The sequence below is a fragment of the Plecotus auritus genome (genome assembly GCF_963455305.1).
Source record: "Plecotus auritus genome assembly, chromosome: 3".
Taxonomy (NCBI): Eukaryota; Metazoa; Chordata; class Mammalia; order Chiroptera; family Vespertilionidae; genus Plecotus; species Plecotus auritus.
Window position 1 is genome coordinate 17,909,017 of NC_137772.1, and position 19,104 is coordinate 17,928,120.

Consider the following 19,104-nt stretch of genomic DNA (forward strand, 5'->3'; position numbering starts at 1 on the left):
CCTGCCTGTGCCGGGGATAGGAAAGACAGTGTGTCCCTAAGCATAGAGTATTTGCATGAAGCAGGTTGTTGGACTCCCTCCCCATCAGCATAAGCAAGAGAGGTGGCCCCAGATACCTCAACGACTATGGAAAGACTTTTGACGTTGAGCAGGTCTTGGCCACCTTTTCCATGGAGCGCCATGGGCTGTGTCGATAGAAGCAACAGGGAAGTAAAGAAGAAAATAAATGTGATTAGAAAGGGCTGTCACCTGTCTTAAGAGCTTAGCATTAGAATAGAAGAACCTTTTAAGTCACCAAGTCCAGAAATCCCCCTATGTCACCCCACAAGGGTCACAGAGGTTTTGCCTGGACAGTGCAGTGCCAGGGAGAGCACTAGTGCAATTCACCAGTGAACATCCTCACACTTTTATCTTATACACTTGTCTTAGCATTTCTACAAAACAGATTCCTAAAGGAAGACTGCTGGGCAGAAATTTTGTCCATCTTACATTCTGATAGCTACTAACAAATTGTGCACCAGTGTGCAAAGCATGCTGCAATGCCACAGATTTATACAAAAATTAGTTTATGGCTCAAATAAAGAAAGGGCTTTCTCAGAGTTAAAAATGCCCTACAGCAGATCAGACTGCCTGAGTCCACTGTAGTATGTAAGTGTTCCAGAACAGATTGGACACTAGGATGCTGTTGACAGCATTACAACATCAGGTATATGGTTAGAGGAGCTGACATCTAAGGAACCTCAGATATTCAGAAGCACACAGGGTCTCCCCATGTGACAAGGCCTCCACATAGCGGCTCATCTGGTCTGAGCCCTTCCACATGAGTGTTTATCCAGGCAGCCCAGGAGAGCAGCCCGAGATCCTTCAGTTGCTCTCCTGAAGCACTCGGGCCCTCCCAGAGTCTCTGCAAAACCTTACTGGTGGGCTCTTCCTGTCCTCTGCCTCCAGCACAGGTATTCCATCATATCCCAAGCTGGTATGGCATGGGTGCCACTGTAAGCCTCCACTGGCAGTCTCAGGAAGAACACCAGGTCTTCCCAGTGTGCAAACACATCTTCTTTTGCATCTGAAGGGGGCATAATTGTAGCTAAAAAGAGCGGCCAGTGGGGAGCTTCAAATGGAGCTGTTTTTTCTCATGACTGTAGATGGACATTATAATCTTCAAAGGAAGCAGCCTGATCAGCTTCAAGCTTGTCACTGACTTGAGTCCCCTTCCCTGGGTGTGTCGGTCATATTTGGCACTGACTACACCACTGCCAGCCTGCCAGCAGCATGATGTCAGGTATTTTGAGGTCGGGGCTGGTGTACACGATGCCCACAGTGACCATTTGCACACAGTTGAGCACATCAATCACTTCTCCTCTTTTACTGATCTGGATGAAGTCGCTCTCAAACGTGGGAATGCTTGTGAACATGGTGAACTCGCCCCTGCACAGCTGCTGCTGCAGCTTGCCCATGGAGCCACGGAACATGTACAGCATGTGGCTGCTCTGGGCGCTGCCCTGCCATAGCATCGTGTTGCTGCTCATCTGTCCTTCATGAAGACTGCTGCATGTCCTCTCCAGAACCTCTGCCTCAGCCTGAACTGCAACCCCTCCTGAGCTGCCTTTAAGCCTTCACTGTCTATTGTGACCTGCAGTCAGCTGCCCAGCACAGCAGTGTGTCCTCATCCTCATAGCTGCCCCCCGCCCCCCCCCCCCCCAGGAAGAGACATCATCCTTCTGCAAGCAGCCACCCTACAAAGGGGCAGGGATTACCAAATTCTTCTTTTGTTATGTGAAACACAAGTATGTTTCTTCAAGGCCACTTGTGTTCACGCAGCTACCACAGGCAATGAATGTAAATGATTAGCAGTCCCAGGAAAACTGTCTTTATTAATCTATGAAGGTGATACTGATAGGTGACAAGTAATTAAGGCTTTATAAGAATTGAATGTGTTTTTGAGCTTTTGCTTAATAGTTATAGAATTTCTGTGAAATATTAACTTCAGTCACCAAATTTGAATTTAAGAATATACATAAAGGATTAACAAGGAAAGCGTTCCTAGGAATCTCCTTATCCTTCTCAAGCCTGCACTTAGTTGTAGATTTCTATAAACTGCTTTCTTAGAATTTCAGTTATTGGGCTTCTTCATTCATTTCTGGAAATACTGTTTGCTATTTGTTTCCTATAAGGAATTAACATATTAACACCATCTTAAGGACATTGTTATAATTGTTAACCTCCTTGTTTTCTATCTTGTTCTCCTGTGCATTAAATTTGTTGATTGTTTTGAAACAAATGATATCTGTACCCCTTTTGTTCCTTTTCTTTAATCAAGAACACAAAAAGCTGAATGTTCCGATTTGAGAAAGCATAATTCATGTCATTTTATGAGGATGCGTTACCTCGGTGGGCATTAGGTGGGTACTAACTAGTTTTCCCAGGAAGCTTTTTTATCAGATTAGCCTTTTTAGCTTTGTGCATCTGACTGTGATAGGGAAGTGACCAGTATTTTCTCAGGGAAAGAGTGAAGCTTACCCAGAGTGTCAATAATTTAGAGCATCTTAACATTGTACATTTGAGCATCATCCTCATGCAGTCTTAGAATTGCTAGACTGTTTGGATGTGGACATTGAAAGTCTTCTGAATTGATAGCCTGACTGGGCATGTGAGTCATATGCTCTAGTCTTTTTGAATGAAAATGAAAAATGTCTAATTATCTGAACTGACTGAATATTATCTTATGTGTGGGAATTTTTTTTTTAAGTTTTCAGAGGATTAATTAGACAGGAAATCGGTGCTAGATAAGAAGTGCTTTACAAATAGGCTGCCTATTGATTTGTAGATTATCAGAACTGTATTTTTGCCAGTTTGTATCTTTTTTTTTTTTTCTTTCTGAAGAGGAATAACATTCTGTGTATCAATTTTTATTTATGTTCTTTCTCTCTGGTTTTTTTCTTTGGGTGGAAAAATTCATTGTTCTTTATAATTCTAGTTTTATGTGTTGGGCTTCAGTGTTTGGAAATAGGCCCCAGGTGAGTGAAAAAGAGTCTTTTTTCTCTATTGATGTTCTAAGCTTTCCATATGTTGTTTTTTTTATTATTCTATTACCCTTTGTTGCACTGAAAGTCAATGATATATTGCTTATGACAGTACATAAAAATGACTCTTGTTTTAAGAAGTTATTAGAATGCCAGTGGCAATAATAGACAGACATGGGAGAATATCCTTTTTTCCAGAAGAGCAACAAATTTTGTGAACTTGTGTGCAAAATAAGTCTTCTTTCATTTTTAAAAACTAATAAGGGAAAATAACTACTTGTTCATACTCTTTGTAAAACAAAAACATACCAAGTAGAAATATTAATGATGATTTATAAAAGAGAAGGCTAGCTAGGAATACAGAGGGAAAGAAAATTAAAAATGGAAGCATTATTTAAATGCTTTGTGCTTTTACTATGCCAAAATTTGTGATTTTGCTTATTCCTTTCTCTTAATGATATATATTTATATATGTTTGTCTTGATATTTTATTTATTTATATTTTATCCTCACCTGAGGATATGTTTATTGATTTTTTAGAGAGAGGAAGGGAAAGAGAAACATCAATGTGAGAGAGAAACATTGATTGATTGCCTCCCGTACTCACGCCGACCTGGGATCGAACCTGAAACCTGGGTATGTTTCCTAGAATCAAACCCCCAACCTTTTGGTGTATAGGTACAATGCCCCAACCAACTGAACCAGCAGGCCAAGGCTTTTATTTCTTAATAAGAGGCCCGGTGCACGAATTTGTGCACGGATGGGATCCCTTGGCCTGCCAGCAATCGGGGCCGGTGGGCTTGGGGGAGGGACCGCCGGAGGTTGGCCGGCTATGGGAGCGCACTGACCACCAGGGGCAGCTCCAGCGTTGAGCTTCTGCCCCCTGGTGGTCAATGCACGACATAGCAACTGGTCATTTGGTCAACTGGTCATAATGGTCACTTAGGCTTTTATATATATATATATATAGACTAGAGGCCCAGTGCATGAATTTGTGTACGGATGGGGGTCCCTCGGAGTGGCCTGCAGACATCGGGCCCAGCTCGTGCCCCCAACCTCGCAGCCCTGCAGCCCCACCTGGCACCCCTCCTTGGCCTGGTACTACCCCCTTAACTGCTCCACCATCCCGCCTGTGGGTTGATTGATCGGGGCTGGGCCCCTGGCTGCCACTGTTGGTCGCCATCTGCAGGGTGATCAGTCGGGGCTGGAGCCGGGGCTGCCCCCGCCTGGCTCCCTCAGCACCTGGGAGTTGGGCGGTGGCCCCGCCCCCTGCTGCGGCTGCTGATTGCTGTCTGTGGGGCTATCAGGTTCCCACTCACACCCACCTTGATCTGGTGTTACCCACTCACCTGCTCCACCATCCCGCTGCGGTCCCGCTCTCGTTGGGGCCGGCAACGCCTACACCGCTGGCCGCTGCCAGATCTGCGTCACCAACACCCACCATGTTCTGTGCTGCCCCCTGGTGGTCAGTGCACATCATAGTGAGCAGTCGAACTCCTACTTGAACGACCGCCTGAGGGGACAATTTGCATATAAGACTTTTATTATATAGGATTAGGGAACTTCTGACTGCGTAAAGGACTAGTGCTTTATAGAAAGTTCTTTGATCCTTTTATATTTCCTTATATTTACCTTACTCACAGTTCACATGTGAATGCTACTTACTCTCTCCATTATTTAAATCAGTGGTGGGGAACATTTTTTTTTTGTTCCAAGACCATTTTGATATTTATGATATCTGTGAGCCATACAAAATTATCAATTTAAAAATTAGCCTGCTATATTTGGTCAAACATTTAATTAACTCCCCCCTAATGCCGTGGTAGGGCCAAACCAAATGATTTCACAGGCTTTATACAGCCTGTGGGCTGGACATTCCCCACCCCTGATTTAAAGTATGGTTTGGGCCAAATGCCATGCTTAAATATTGTTGGTGAATTATGGCAGGTTTTAGAACTAAAGATCTACTAATCTCTTGGAGAAGAAAATAGCCATGATCATACAGCCATGTCCATGTCTCAACATATATACACACACATACATTTTACATGATTACTTTTTTTTTTTTTTCAGAAGGAAGGAATGGTACTGAATGTTATTGAATGATAGTTTATATATTTTGTTTCTGAAAGAAAAGAAGATGGAAAAGAGTATTCCAAATGTTTTTTCTCTTTAGGTCCTTATGTGATACTTTTTAGAGAAAAATGGTTAAACAAAAGTTGAGATTATTTTTTTAATTGATTGATTGATTTTAGAGACAGACATCAATTTGTTTTTCTACTTATTTATTTGTTCATTGGTTGATTCTTGTATGTGCCCTGATTGGGGGACTGAAACTGAAACCTTGGCTTATCAAGAGGACACTCTATGCCCTAACCGGCTTGGCTCAGTGGATAAAGCATCAGCCTGTGGACTGAAGGGTCCCAGGTTCGATTCCGGCCAAGGGCACATGCCTGGGCTCGATCCCCAGTAGGGGGCATGCAGGAGGCAGCTGATCAGTGATTCTCTCTTATCAATGATTCTCTCTCATCATTGATGTTTCTCTCTCTCTTTCCTTCTCCCTCTCTGAAATCAATAAAGAAATATATATTTTTTAAAAAGAAAAGAAAAGAGGACACTCTAACCAACTGAGCTACCTAGCCAGGGCTGAGATTATATTTTTAAACATGAGTTGGCCAAAATATGAAGGTAAAGATAGTCCTAAGAAACATTTGAAAATGTGAACTAGGAAATTCTTTTAAATGTGCTACAACCTTTTGGAGCAGAAAGGAGATTGGTATATTATTTGGAATGACAAAAAGTAGGAAGATGATCTACAGAAAGCCCCACAGGAGAAATGAATGTATATATATATATATATATTGTAAAATTTGGTGCCCAGTTTACAGGGCTAAAGAGCACTTAAAATAATGAATGATTGTAAAATTTTCTGTAAACTTAATTGAAAGAGATGGAAATGGGGTGGGGATGTCCTAAAATTTTAGTCAGAGAGAACAAAGTGAGTTGAAGTCCTTAGAAAGCTACATAGATTGAAGAAAGACTTAAATTTGCAAAATGGCTGCCCTCTAACAGTTTACCCTCAAAACAAATCGGTGTCTTATCAACTTCTGTTATTAAATTAACTTTCTTCCTATGAAGCTGGTTGAAAATGTTGCTAGATTTTTATCATCACACTTTACAAACAGGTTTGCTATTGTCCATTAATGTGATATAATAAAGTCTAAATGTTATTTAAAGAAAACCAGACTGCTACCTTATCAATTCTTGAAGTTTAAAATTCAGGAACACTAATTTAGTCTTTTAAATAGACCTATGTTTAATTGCAGTTAAGTTTTCCAAACTGTAAGTTGCTCATATACAGGAAAATAGTCTATCGAAAATTTTTATTGGTAGGATGTAAGAGCACCTTTCTTTTGATTTTTGACCAATCACTTCTCCATTGTCTTAAAAAAAAAAGAAACTTATTTTTAATTGGAATGATGAATTATATATGATCAATTTAAAATACATTACATAGTTGATTTTTTTTTCTTTCCACTATTTAATCTTGTTCATTTAGCCCTTTATTTGTATGACTTTCCTGGATGTTTTTCAATGAAAGACCTTACATTTTCTTTATTATGTAAGAGAATATAACATATACTTACTATGTTTTATATGTTTAATGCAGTTCAACAACTTTGGTATTTATCTCTGATTTAATTAAATGGATTAAGTAACCACTGAGGATATTCCTCAGAAACTCCATCGAGTTCTTAGTATCATAGTTAGGGGATTTTGGCTTCTGTTGTGAGGATATTACAGTGAGGGGTGAGTTGAAGGAGTGTGCAGAAGCAAAAGGACTTATTTTGAGTACTTGCAGGCCTATACTTAGTATATTTTATTTATTTAATTTTTTAATAAAAATATCTTTTTGTTGATTTCAGAGAGGAAGGGAGAGGGAGAGAGAGAGAGAGAAACATTAATGATGAGAGAGAATCATTTATTGGCTGCCTCCAGCACATCCCACACTGGGGATCGAGCCGGCAACCTGGGCATGTGCCCTGACTGGGAATTGAGCCTCCTGGTTCATAGGTCGATGCTCAACCACTGAGCCATGCTGGCCAGGCCTCTTTTTCCTTTGAGACACTCATCTCTACATGTCTTCCAGTAAGTTGTATACTAGTAAAGCTAGATGTCTCAACACAATCAGGAAAGTTTCGGAGCAGTGGGAGATGTGCTTTCATTTACTCACCAAAGGGTAATTGCAGAAAAGCATCATGGACAAGTACTTACTTGTACAGGAATATATCAAAAGGTCTCTCTAGTAATTTTGATATGTTTACATTGTGACCATACCAACATTAGGTTTATTATTAAATACAAGGCTACACTATTTGAGTTATTTTTTGGAGAATTGTTTACCCCTTAGCATTTTTAGTTAGACTATAACAGTAGAAAGTAAGTACATTAGTATCTGGTTGGATCCATTAGATTCAAGAATCTGTTTTTGGTTATTCGATGGCAATGATGGAGAGTGAAAATGGCATATGAAGAGTGCTCCAAACAGGTTCATCTTTAAAAAAAATTTTTTTTGTTCATTTGTACTCAGGAATAATTTTTTTATTATCAATTAAATGTTCTCTTTTGAGAAAGAAAATAGTGCCTTATATATGAGAACTGTTGTAACAGGCCACAGGCAAAAACAAGGTCATTATGAACTCATAAAATACCAAACATCATCATCTGGCTAATAGGAATGATAGCTGCTGTTTTTAGTCCTAGAATTGCCCCCATTTTCTAACAGCATCCAATCTAGAACTAACCTCTGTTTTCTTAGGCCCTCCCCCCAAAACTTCCAACAAATGTCACATGCTACAATAGATTCTTTCTAATACCCTCTTCCTGAGCTGCCCCACTGGTCCCATGGCGTGTGTTCTCCCTTTCTGTAACAAATAACGAGCTCAACGTATTCTACGATGGGTGTGTTTCTGGTGGTCTTTGGCTGGAGGGCACTGACACTTTCCTTAAAGATATTTCTTAAAATATAAATTATTTCTCCAACATTTAGGAGTTGAAGAGTTGAATGCTTTGTTAACTTTATATATATATATGTATATATATATATATTTTCCAATTCAGTATATTAGCACCTAAATGCCAGATATTTTGATAGTTGTTAAGTATATAAGGATAAATAAGGTACTGTCTCTACCCTCTAGGACAGGGGTGGGCAAACTTCTTGACTCGAGGGCCACAATGGGTTCTTAAACTGGACCGGAGGGCCTGAACAAAAGCATGGATGGAGTGTTTGTGTGAACTAATATAAATTCAAAGTAAAGGAGCGGAGGGGAGAGCAAGAGAACCGGATAGAACAGCCAGATCCGGCCCGCGGGCCGTAGTTTGCCCAAGGCTGCTCTGGGAGATTTCAAACTGAGCAATTGATATATTTTCATATAATAACAGTGAGTCTGATTTATTTATAAATTTCTTTTCTTTATAGATTATACTCATTTTTCCCATATTTCAACTAAAAGCCCAAAAATGCTTGAGAATTTGATAATTTTTTTTTAAATATATATATTTTATTGATATTTTACAGAGAGGAAGGGAGAGGGATAGAGAGCTAGAAACATCGATGAGAGAGAAACATCGATCAGCTGCCTCCTGCACACCTCCCACTGGGGATGTGCCCGCAACCAAGGTACATGCCCTTGACCGGAATCGAACCTGGGACCCTTCAGTCCGCAGGCCGACGCTCTATCCACTGAGCCAAACCGGTTTCGGCGAGAATTTGATAATTTTGTATAAGGTACAGAATTCTGGTTACCATTGCCTATCTTGACAAGAGCTAAATTTTTAGAATTTGCTCACATAAACTCTAGTGCCACAGAGTATTAATAATATTATAAAATAACCTCTTAGAATATGTGTGTGTGTGTGTGTGTGTGTGTGTGTGAGAGAGAGAGAGAGAGAGAGAGAGAGAGAGAGAGAGAGAGAGAGAGAGAGAGAGAAGGAGACACAGAAAGTGAGAGACATTTATTTTGTAACTCAGTCATAATGATTTACACAGGGCCACCTAGTGGTCAGTTATGATGATATGTTGATATATTATGTGCCTTTTCTAAAAGAATTTCTGGAATTACTGTTAGTTTCAACATATGCCCCAGGATATATCTCCACAAGTCGTTTTCTCTAAGATGTGACACAAAGCAGAGGATGAATTTTAAAGTGTTTCTTAGTTTCATTCCTCAGCAAATAACCTTGCCAAGTCTTTTTAATCTTCCAAGGTACCAACAACCACAGATAATTCTTAACAAGCTTGATGTAGAAGAGTTTGGCTTAAATCTTTTAAGGTTATTAGGATGAGAAAACATTAAGCTGTCAAGAATCTGAAAATAGCTTGCTGAAATTTTTTACTAACTCACTCTTAGTAGTCTTTGTCACTATTCCTGGATAATTATTTGCAGAAGCTATTACACAAATGGTTGGTTCTATCAATTAAGTCATGTTTACTCAAAATAAATGCATAGTATCTTTTGCTAGCACAGAATGAGAGATTATATAAAGGAAGAATCATTTCAGTATTTAAACAGTGCTAGCTGCCCTTAACTATAGCTTTCTCTAAAATGTATAACTATTATTACATAATTAAAAATTAGAAATGTGATTTTATTTTAAATAATTGTCTAATTTTGTCATATTAATTCTTCCACACGCATAACTTAAATTTTGTTGTGTCTATATGCTATTTGGGCTAGTGACAAATAATCTGAGATGGTGGCAGATGGGTCAAAATAATGTCATCCTTCATAAATATGACCAGCTATGAACTGTTTAGGTGTAATTTGTCAGACTGTTCATTTATGTATAAAATAAGTTTTTTAATATTATTCCTTAAAATATGACTCAGTTTAATTTGGAATATCAAACACAATTTTTTAGGTCTAATTTCTTATCACGTCTTTTCTGGAGATATTTTAATTTTTTTAATGAACTAATAGTATCTTTAATAAAAATGTGTTAACTCTTTTGAATTAGGGTTTCAGGTTTCTTTGGATAAATCCCCAGAAGTGGAATTGCTAGGTCATAAGGCAGTAAATGGTGATGGAAAGAGACATGACTTGGGGTGGTGAACACATAATACAATATACAGATGATGTAATATAGAATTGTACACCCGAAATCTATATAATTTTATTAACCAGTGTAACCCCAATAAATTCTATTAAAAAATGTGTTAACTCTTTCTAGCATATGAACCTTGGTTTATACCTGCAAAGAAAATACTACTAAATAAACATATGTACTTGAGTATCTCATAAAAATTCAAGTAAACTCAAATCAAAGCATAGAAAGTTCATTATTTTACCTCTGTTGCAGACTTATAATAGCAGTCTTACTAAAAGTGTATTAGTACTTTAATTCTTTATACCCTGGTGCCATAAAGCAGCTGGTTATAATATACTCATAATAGTAAGAAAATATTAATATTTTATCTATTTTCATATAAATTTAACTCCGTGAAAGGAAACACAGACCAAGTAATAACCAATTTTGCTTTATTAAAATAATTTAATGAGAAATTATTCAGCTAGGTTTGCATTTTACCCATATTTCGAAGTCTCAGACTCTTGGGAAGTCAGTTTTTATTAAAAATTTATTCATTAGACATAGTTTTGAAAAGAAATAGAAATTTGGGGTGCTACTACATCACACACATTAGGATAGCTACTATTAAAACAAAACACAGAAATAACAAATACTGGTGAAGATGTAGAGAAATTGGAACTCTTGTGCACTGTTGGTGGGAATGTAAAATGACATAGCTGCTATGGAAAACGCTATGAAGGTTTCTCCAAAATAAAAACAGAATTACTGTGATCCAGCAATTCAACTTTTGGATATACACTGAGTGGCCAGATTATTATAATCTCTGAACGCATAATAATCTGGCCACTCAGAGTGTGTGTGTGTGTGTGTGTGTGTGTGTGTGTGTGTGTGTGTGTGAGGCTCGGTGCATGAATTCATGCATGGGTGGGGTCCAGCAGCCTGGCCAAGCGGAGGGGACATGAGCGGTTGGCCAGCCTGCCTGCTGGTCAAACTCCTAGTCCAGAGGACAATTTGCATATTAGCCTTTTATTATATAGGATATACACTGAGTGGCCAGGTTATTATGCGTTCAGAGATCATAATAATCTGGCCACTCAGTGTATATTCAAAAGAATTGAAAGCAGAAACTGTATGAGAGATTTGTACACTCATATTCATAGTAGCATATTAGCAAGAGCCAAAAGGTGGAAGCAAACCATGTGCCCATTAAGAGATGAATGCATAAATAAAATGTGCTATATATAAAAATATAACTTTATTGATTATTATAAATGCTCACTACTTTAATTAGTCCAGTATTCTGGAGAAAAGGAAGAAAATAACAAGTTCTTTTTGCATAACCTAAATAGCTATATGTTTAATTAGTCTATTGATTGCTATTAAAAATTTTTTTTCTTCCCACAGTAATTCAATTAGATAGATTCTAAAATTCCTCTTACTGGAACTTTTTATTTTGCACAATGGACTATTCCTTACTTTTGCACAGAGTTTCCTATGTGATTTTGTGATACATTTATTCTTAGTTCTAAGCCTAGATATAATATAGTCCTCTGTTGTTAGAATGGACTTTACTCTAGATAAGACATTCTTTTTAAGAAATATATGCTATTCCAGGAAGGGAAAGGGAAATAGGTATTCTTCTTTTTTAAATATAAGAATGAATATAAAATATGGTCCCTGACTTCTAGGAGCTCAAGTTGGGCAAAGAAGAACAGAACCACAAATGATTTTTCATACAATATAGAAAGTGTTACGAAGCACAGAGGAAGGAGCAATTGATTCTTTGCAGGAATTACTAAAGCAAGAACTCAGCATTTACTGCTCCTGGTTTGTTCTCTACCCACATTTGAGGCTTAGTATTTTCAATCCAACATTTTTGTGTGTTTTTCCATTTAGAATATTTGTTTTTTCCATACTTTTGCTTGACCTTGTCAAAAGAATATTGCCTTATATGATCTTATTCTATTTCACTCTCCAGTTGCTCTGGGTCATCTAAAAGCTTGACACAAAATAAATGAACAAACTAAGCAAAAGGAGAAAATATACAATTCTTCTCTAGCTTGTTCTCAGCAACAGTATCATTCTACCAGATAGATAGTACTTTCTTCTGTATCAGGCAAGAGGCATCAAGTGATCAGAATCGTTATGCAAAACATGAGCACAGCAACTTACTGTCTAGAATGAGGGTAAAAGTGTGCTTGCCTATGTGCATGCACTGGTTTGCTGTTTTTTGTTTGTTTGTTTTTTAAGGTAAAGCTTGTATAACCTTGGAACTTTGTCTTGAAGATGCTAATAGGCAGTAACTTATTTATCTCAAGTTCCAAAAGTGTCCTTTCTTTAGTTTTCCTAAGGTGTTAATTAATATCTTGCTAATAAAGAAGCAAGATCTCCAATCTACAAATCATAGAATTTTGTGCTTTAGTGTTTACTCTAGCTGCTTGTAGAGGTATATACACCTACACACACATGCACATACACAGAGGCCTTGGGTAATCCATGACTAGCAGAACTGATCCTGAAGCCAGGCTCATGATGTCATTATTAAAAAAGTAATAGTTAACTTGGAAGAAAGTATTATGGGTCACGTTTATAGCTGTTGTACGGACTTGTAGAGGGACATTGTTTTCTGTGGCCTTGTCCATGTCTGGTTAGAAACTCTATCAATAGGGCCGACGTACACTTCCTCAATATTTAACATAGTACTAATCCTAGATTAATTTTATTTTTAATTTATCTCAAACTTCATGTTTTAAAATACTACCTTTTTGCATATTAACCTTTAGTCATGTTTCATAAGGATTGCTACATTGAAGGGTTGGTACATTTCTACAGTAGATAAAAATAGGCCAAAATCCATATGTACTTCATGAAATCATCATATGTAAAGTAAATCTAAAAACCAACAAAAAAACAAAGTATATGAAATATAGTAACAAATTTATATTTTTCACTATGGCACATGGATATGCTTGAAGCTGCTGCAAGTCAATAGGTCTCCAACTAGTATAGTAAAAAACATCAAATATCTGTATGATAGGAACTTATTACCAATACATACATCTTTCCTTTTGCATGAAGTTTTCTCTTTAATGAGAAAACAGAGATTTATTCCTTGTAAGGTTCTGTTTCTTTTGGTAGAGAAAAGGGAAAGTTCATCTGCATGATTTTTCTAATTACCTTCCTCTGAGAAACTTTTACTTTTTCTTGGAAATTACTTAAGCCTTTCTATTTTTTCCACTATTTTATGAATGTATACATCCATTTCTATTCTTCTCATAATGTGATTACAATATTCCAGTGACCCAGCAAAATTTTTAGGATAGTAAGATCAAATGACACCCCCCTTTTTTATTACATAAAAGCTGTTTTATTATAAAGAGGAATGGAGAAATCTGTTTTCTGAGATTCCTTAAATGTTAGTTTTTTTAATTAAAATTCTTTCACTGACGTTAATGAAAATGAAATTCTGTCTCCCTGGTGATTTATAGGAGCAATAATAATTGTTAGCAAATCAAGTGCTTTAAAGTTTGAAAAGCATTACTGTTATCGCCATCATTATTATCTTGTATCGGATATATTATTGTGTTGTTCCATGCACCTAGAGGTTGTTGACTCGATTCCCAGTCAAGGCACTTGCCCTAGTTAAGGGTTCAATCTCCAGTAGGGGGTATGTAGGAGGCAGCTGATCAATGTTTCTCTCATTGATGTTTCCCTCTCTCTCCCTCTTCCTTCCTTTCTCTCTAAAATCAATAAAAACGTATTTTTTAAAAAAACAACAACAATAGCCGAAACCGGTTTGGCTCAGTGGATAGAGCGTCAGCCTGCGGACTGAAAGGTCCCGGGTTCGATTCCGGTCAAGGGCATGTACCTTGGTTGCGGGCACATCCTCAGTGGAAGGTGTGCAGGAGGCAGCTGATCGATGTTTCTCTCTCATCGATGTTTCTAGCTCTCTATCCCTCTCCCTTCCTCTCTGTGAAATATCAATAAAATATATTTTAAAAAAAAAAAACAATATGAAGCAAATAAACGAACTAAATTATGTCAGTGTTAAATTATTTAGACTCTACCTAAGGCCATGTTTTTAAAAAGTAGGTTGGAGGCTTCACTGCTAAAGATTGGTTTGAATATGATAGTTGTTGTTTTTTTAAGGTGAAGTGGGAGGAATTAAAGGGAATATAACCAAGCACATTGTAAACACTCATGAATCAAATTGCTATTATTTAACTGACTAGGTTTATTGTTTAAGGGTACAAACCACATAAAGGCAAAGATATATTTGACATCAGAGTCTGCTGGATCCAGAGACTCAAACTATATCATGTATCTGACTGTTTCTGTTTCTTTAACCCCCTACCCAATGCCTTTTTGTCCTACTTCCTGAGCATTCCTCTGCTGCCTTCTCTGTCCCCTTCCCCTCACTCACTCTTACACCTTCTCCATCCTGCCCTCTTCCTGTTCTTTCTCTTTGCCTTCTCTGTTCTCCATTTTCTGTCTGTGTGTTTTTGTTTTCTTAGGTTCTTCTGTGTTGAGCATGGCTATTGGCAGCTCTGGGGATACAAAACTAGAGCTCTTATTATTTTTTCTAATGTAAAAAGAAGGCTTTTCCCCAATTGTGTAGTGAAAAGTCTCAAGGAAGAACTCTGAGCTGACCAATCACTAGTCTGTGGTTGGACTGTGATTATTGGTCAGGGGTGGAGCAGGACTCTGTGATTGGAAAATCTACCAGAATGACATAATCATAGTAAAGGAGGAGCCATTCCCCAAAACAAGGGACAGAGCACTTCCCAGTAGAAGGATGTAATGGGCAGACAAAAATAGCATGTCCTCTGTGCTTTTTCACTTAGATTTATATTTTCCCTAGTTCTGACTTAGTACTAATAGCTAGAAATGGACTATTCCTTACGTTATAAAAACATGATTTCATAAGAAATTAAATTCCTTTGCAATTGAAAAGGAGATATGAATGTGGGTCCTCAGAATTTCACCAGAATTTTTCTTTCAGAATACACAAATGTGTTTTTATTGATAAAGAATGTTTTTTACATTATTGCTAACTTAACCAAAAGAAGAGTAGCTGCCTTCTTTAGATATTCACCACATATTTTTTTAAACAGCTTATTATCCAAAAAGAAGGTCATGCCAAGTAGAATTCCATATGTTGCTTTACAGTCTATGATCCTAGGTGTTAAATTTCACATGCCCTATTGAAGAAAATTCTTAATTCCTAGCAGCTTATAGGGAATACCTTAGAAGGTATAGTCAATCTATTTTCCATCTATAGAGGAGCAGTGTTTGAGAGGCAGCATTTGTTGTGGTTAAACATTCTCCCATCTGCCATATACTAGCTGTGACAGGCACAATAATGGGTCCCCGGTGATGTCCATACACTAATACCCAGCAACTGTAACTATTGTCTTATGAGGTAAAAGGAACTTTGTTGGTGTGATAAAGTTAAGGATCTTGAGATGGGGAGATTATTTTAAGTTCTCTGGCTAGCCCCAATAAATCACAAGGGTCCTTATAGAAAGGATGAAAGAGGGTCAGATAGAGAAGAGATGTGATGTGGAAGCAGAGGTCATAGTGATGCAGGAGCCACAAGCCAAGGAATGTGGACATCCTTTCCAAGCTAGAAAAAGCAAGGAAATGGATTATCTCATAGAGTGTTCAGAAGAAATACAGCCCTGCTGATCCATTTTAAACCTCTGACCTCCAGAATTGTAAAAGAATAAATTTGTGTTTTAAACCACTAAGTTTCTAGTAATTTGTTACAATAACATAAAGAACCTAATACATTAACCATGTGACCTTCTATTGCTCAGTTTTCTCATCTGTAAAATAGAAGTAATAATAGAATAGAAGCATTATTTGAGGATTAAATGAGTTCATTCAAGTAAAGTGCCTGTCAAATAAGATTTTTTATGTGAATTAAATTTGGAGACCAGTGGTTGGATCTCATGAAGAGTAGATAGTAAAGAACACATCATGTGTAACTTAAGTCCAAATTTATTATAATTAACAAGTATACAGCTGTATCATGAAAGTCACATATATAACCATGGATTTGGAAGGGACCTTAGATTTAGAGGTTACTAATCTACCCCATTACCCCATAAGGATTCTATGCTGTATTCCAACCTGGCATTTCTGTGCTATGACTCTACAAGCTCTCTGCCATAATTAGTTCTTTGTGGAATAACTTAAATGGTTAGAAATATTTCTCCCATTTGTTAAGCCAAATACAGTACATGTCACTTCTTTTTGGAACTACATTGTATATGGCTAAGCATTTTTCTTTTTTAGAGCTTCCTCTGAAGTACTGACAATAGAAGTTAGAACCCTTCCTATAATTATAACCACCTCTATCACCTCAGTCTTTTTTACTGTAGACTAAATAACCCCATTCGTTTTTTTTTTTTAATTCTGCTGATACAACATGTTTCCTTTTACCTTTTTGAAATTTGTCACATCGATTCACTGAGCTTCCTGTCAAACCAGCTTCAGAGTAGTTTAATCTGAGCTAGTCTTACTTATATTAATTTTTAATATTGATTTATATATTTGAACAGTTGACACTTTTTAGCTCTAATTGCAAAACATTCTATCTAATCCTCATTTTTTATGTTCTTCTTTTAATACTCATCATCAATTGCCATCATTTTGCATCCTAAGATCAAGGTTCCTCAAGACTAGATTTTGTTCTTTCATGGATAGCCAGCTGCTCCTTTTCCTCAAATTTCCATTTCTTTTAAGTTAGCAAGAAAAATGATGAATTTACCAAGTCTTTTGGTCCCATGCCCAGGACTTTAGAGGTACTAGACATGGTCTATATTTCTTTTGGTAAAGTTGTTCATTTCTACAAGATTCAATAAAAGTGATTAGTGGTGTGCTTGACACATTATCCAAGCATACTCTCAGTCACTTCCTGGCATATGCATTTGAGTGAGGTAGTCTTATAGAAAGCTTGTGCTGCCTCTATAAATCTTCATTAATCATCACTGTTCCTTAATTCCCGTGAATTCTCATCATTAGTGCATGTATCTTTAAAAATCCTCGATTACCTACTGAGAAGAGCCTCATTTCGGCTTTATTCTGATCATTAATGCTCAGTATATTTATGTTTTACTCACCCCTGAGTCTCTAGCCTTCTCAGTGTCTACCTCATAAACTTTATTACTGGATTCTTTTCCCTTCCTAACCTCATTCCTGCTTTTATTTTACTACTCTCCTTCTCTCTGACTTTTTCCTTCTTCCCTTCCCTTTCCTTCTCTCTCCCATCATCACTCTATCCTACCAAGTAACTGTCCAGAAGTTGTGCTCTGGGTCTCATACTAAGTTTCTTATACCTTGGAGCGCTCTTCTTATCTCACTCAGAGAATTTGCTCCCACTTTAGTGACAGTGTTTGCTAAGTTTTGTAACCTTTCAGCACATGATAGTTTTATATGGGTGCCGTCCCCCAATGTACTGGTAGACACTCTTTGTGAATGTCTCATTGGTTAACAGCATCCTGGAGGAACATGCCTCTTGGCTTTTAATATCCAACTTTAGAGAATGTATATGTCTTAAAAGTTTATTCAGCCAGTGTGTATTTGTATTTATGTTCCAATTTTTAATACTTACATTTTAATAGAAAAATAAATTTCAGCAAAAAGTCAAGTCACATTTCAAATACAATTAACAGAATATCAGAAACAGGTATAAATAATTTGAAACCCTGATAAGTGTTTATAAATGAGATATGTATATTAGATATTACTGGGCTAAGCAAAGTCATATCATTGCATACCAAGAAACTGGTTGCTAACAATCATTTATTGATTACATTGTGGGGGTTTTTCAGAGTTTTTGTTATGTTTGAATGTTGTATTGTGCTTTTTAAAAGTTTTAGGACATTGGTTTAGATTTTTGTATTGGATGTAATATAATTTTTATTATTTAAATATTGTGGCACAGGATAATATAATCATATTGGGGGGTGTCTTTTTTTTCTTTGAAAAATGATTTTCAGCTGCCCTTCAGGGAGTGGGACACATCTCCATTTTCCTAATGAATTGGAAAATTCTTCTTAAATAATAATCTTCCTGGTTTATGTCTACTTTCATACTTAGATGAACTTTTTTTTCTTTTTTTTAATTTACCAACACAATAGAAAATAGTGCTGTTTAGGTAAAATTGCTTTATTCTTACCCTATAATTCCAGATACTACTTTTTATAATAGTTTAGTAGAGATTTTTCCCGAGATAATTTTGTTTTCCCTTAAATTCTGTTTAGGCATCATTAAAATTGTCTTAGAAAAAGATCTGAGCAGTATTGAGAATCAAATACAGGGTAAGAGTTTTAGACCTGAAACTTCAGAGGTCATTTAACCCTCCACCCTCATTTTTCCAAATGACAATAAAATGGAGGCTTCTAGGAAGCTAAAGTGACTCTCCCCGAGGTCACACCAGGAAATTGATGGCAGAGCTAGCACACACTCCAGATCTTTTATCACACAGTCCAGTGTTTTCCCCTGTATTTTATGCTGACGAATAAGTTGTTTGGTATTCAGTTAGGGGGGGAAAGTTTATAGAGTTTTGGCAGTAACAATTTTAAGAGTAAGAATATATGAAAAGTAGTTTATTAGAGTAAAAGATGACTTCTTAAATTGTCATTAAACACACTGTGGATTAGCATGGTCCAAAATAAGTTTCAGCCGTCTGTCTGACATTCTCTCTGTCTGTCCAGTGTGGTGGGCACTAGCCACTTGTGCCTATTGAAAAACCTGAAATCTGGTTAGTGCAACTGAGGAACAGAATTTGTAATTTTAAAATATTTTTTTATGATTCACTTAAAAGTAAGTAGCCATGTGAGAGTGGTGGATACTGTATTAGACAGCATACTTTGTTATGATAACATTATAGCACAGGTTATGTTTAATGTTGCCTAATACTGGCTAATTAAAAAGGTCAAAGTTGTAGGAGGCAAAAGAAGGAAAGGATCTCCACCAGGAA

General features: G+C 37.0%; 1 protein-coding gene and 1 pseudogene across 2 annotated transcripts in view; one reads left to right on the plus strand and one right to left on the minus strand.

Annotated features, from left to right (window-relative positions):
* Positions 1–19,104, plus strand: part of TNKS (tankyrase) — a 166,837-nt gene that overhangs the window by 66,160 nt on the left and 81,573 nt on the right. The window lies entirely within an intron of this gene.
* Positions 915–1,514, minus strand: LOC308243254 (Golgi-associated RAB2 interactor protein 6-like; annotated as a pseudogene). Its single transcript has one exon. The product of its transcript is annotated as a Golgi-associated RAB2 interactor protein 6-like (transcript).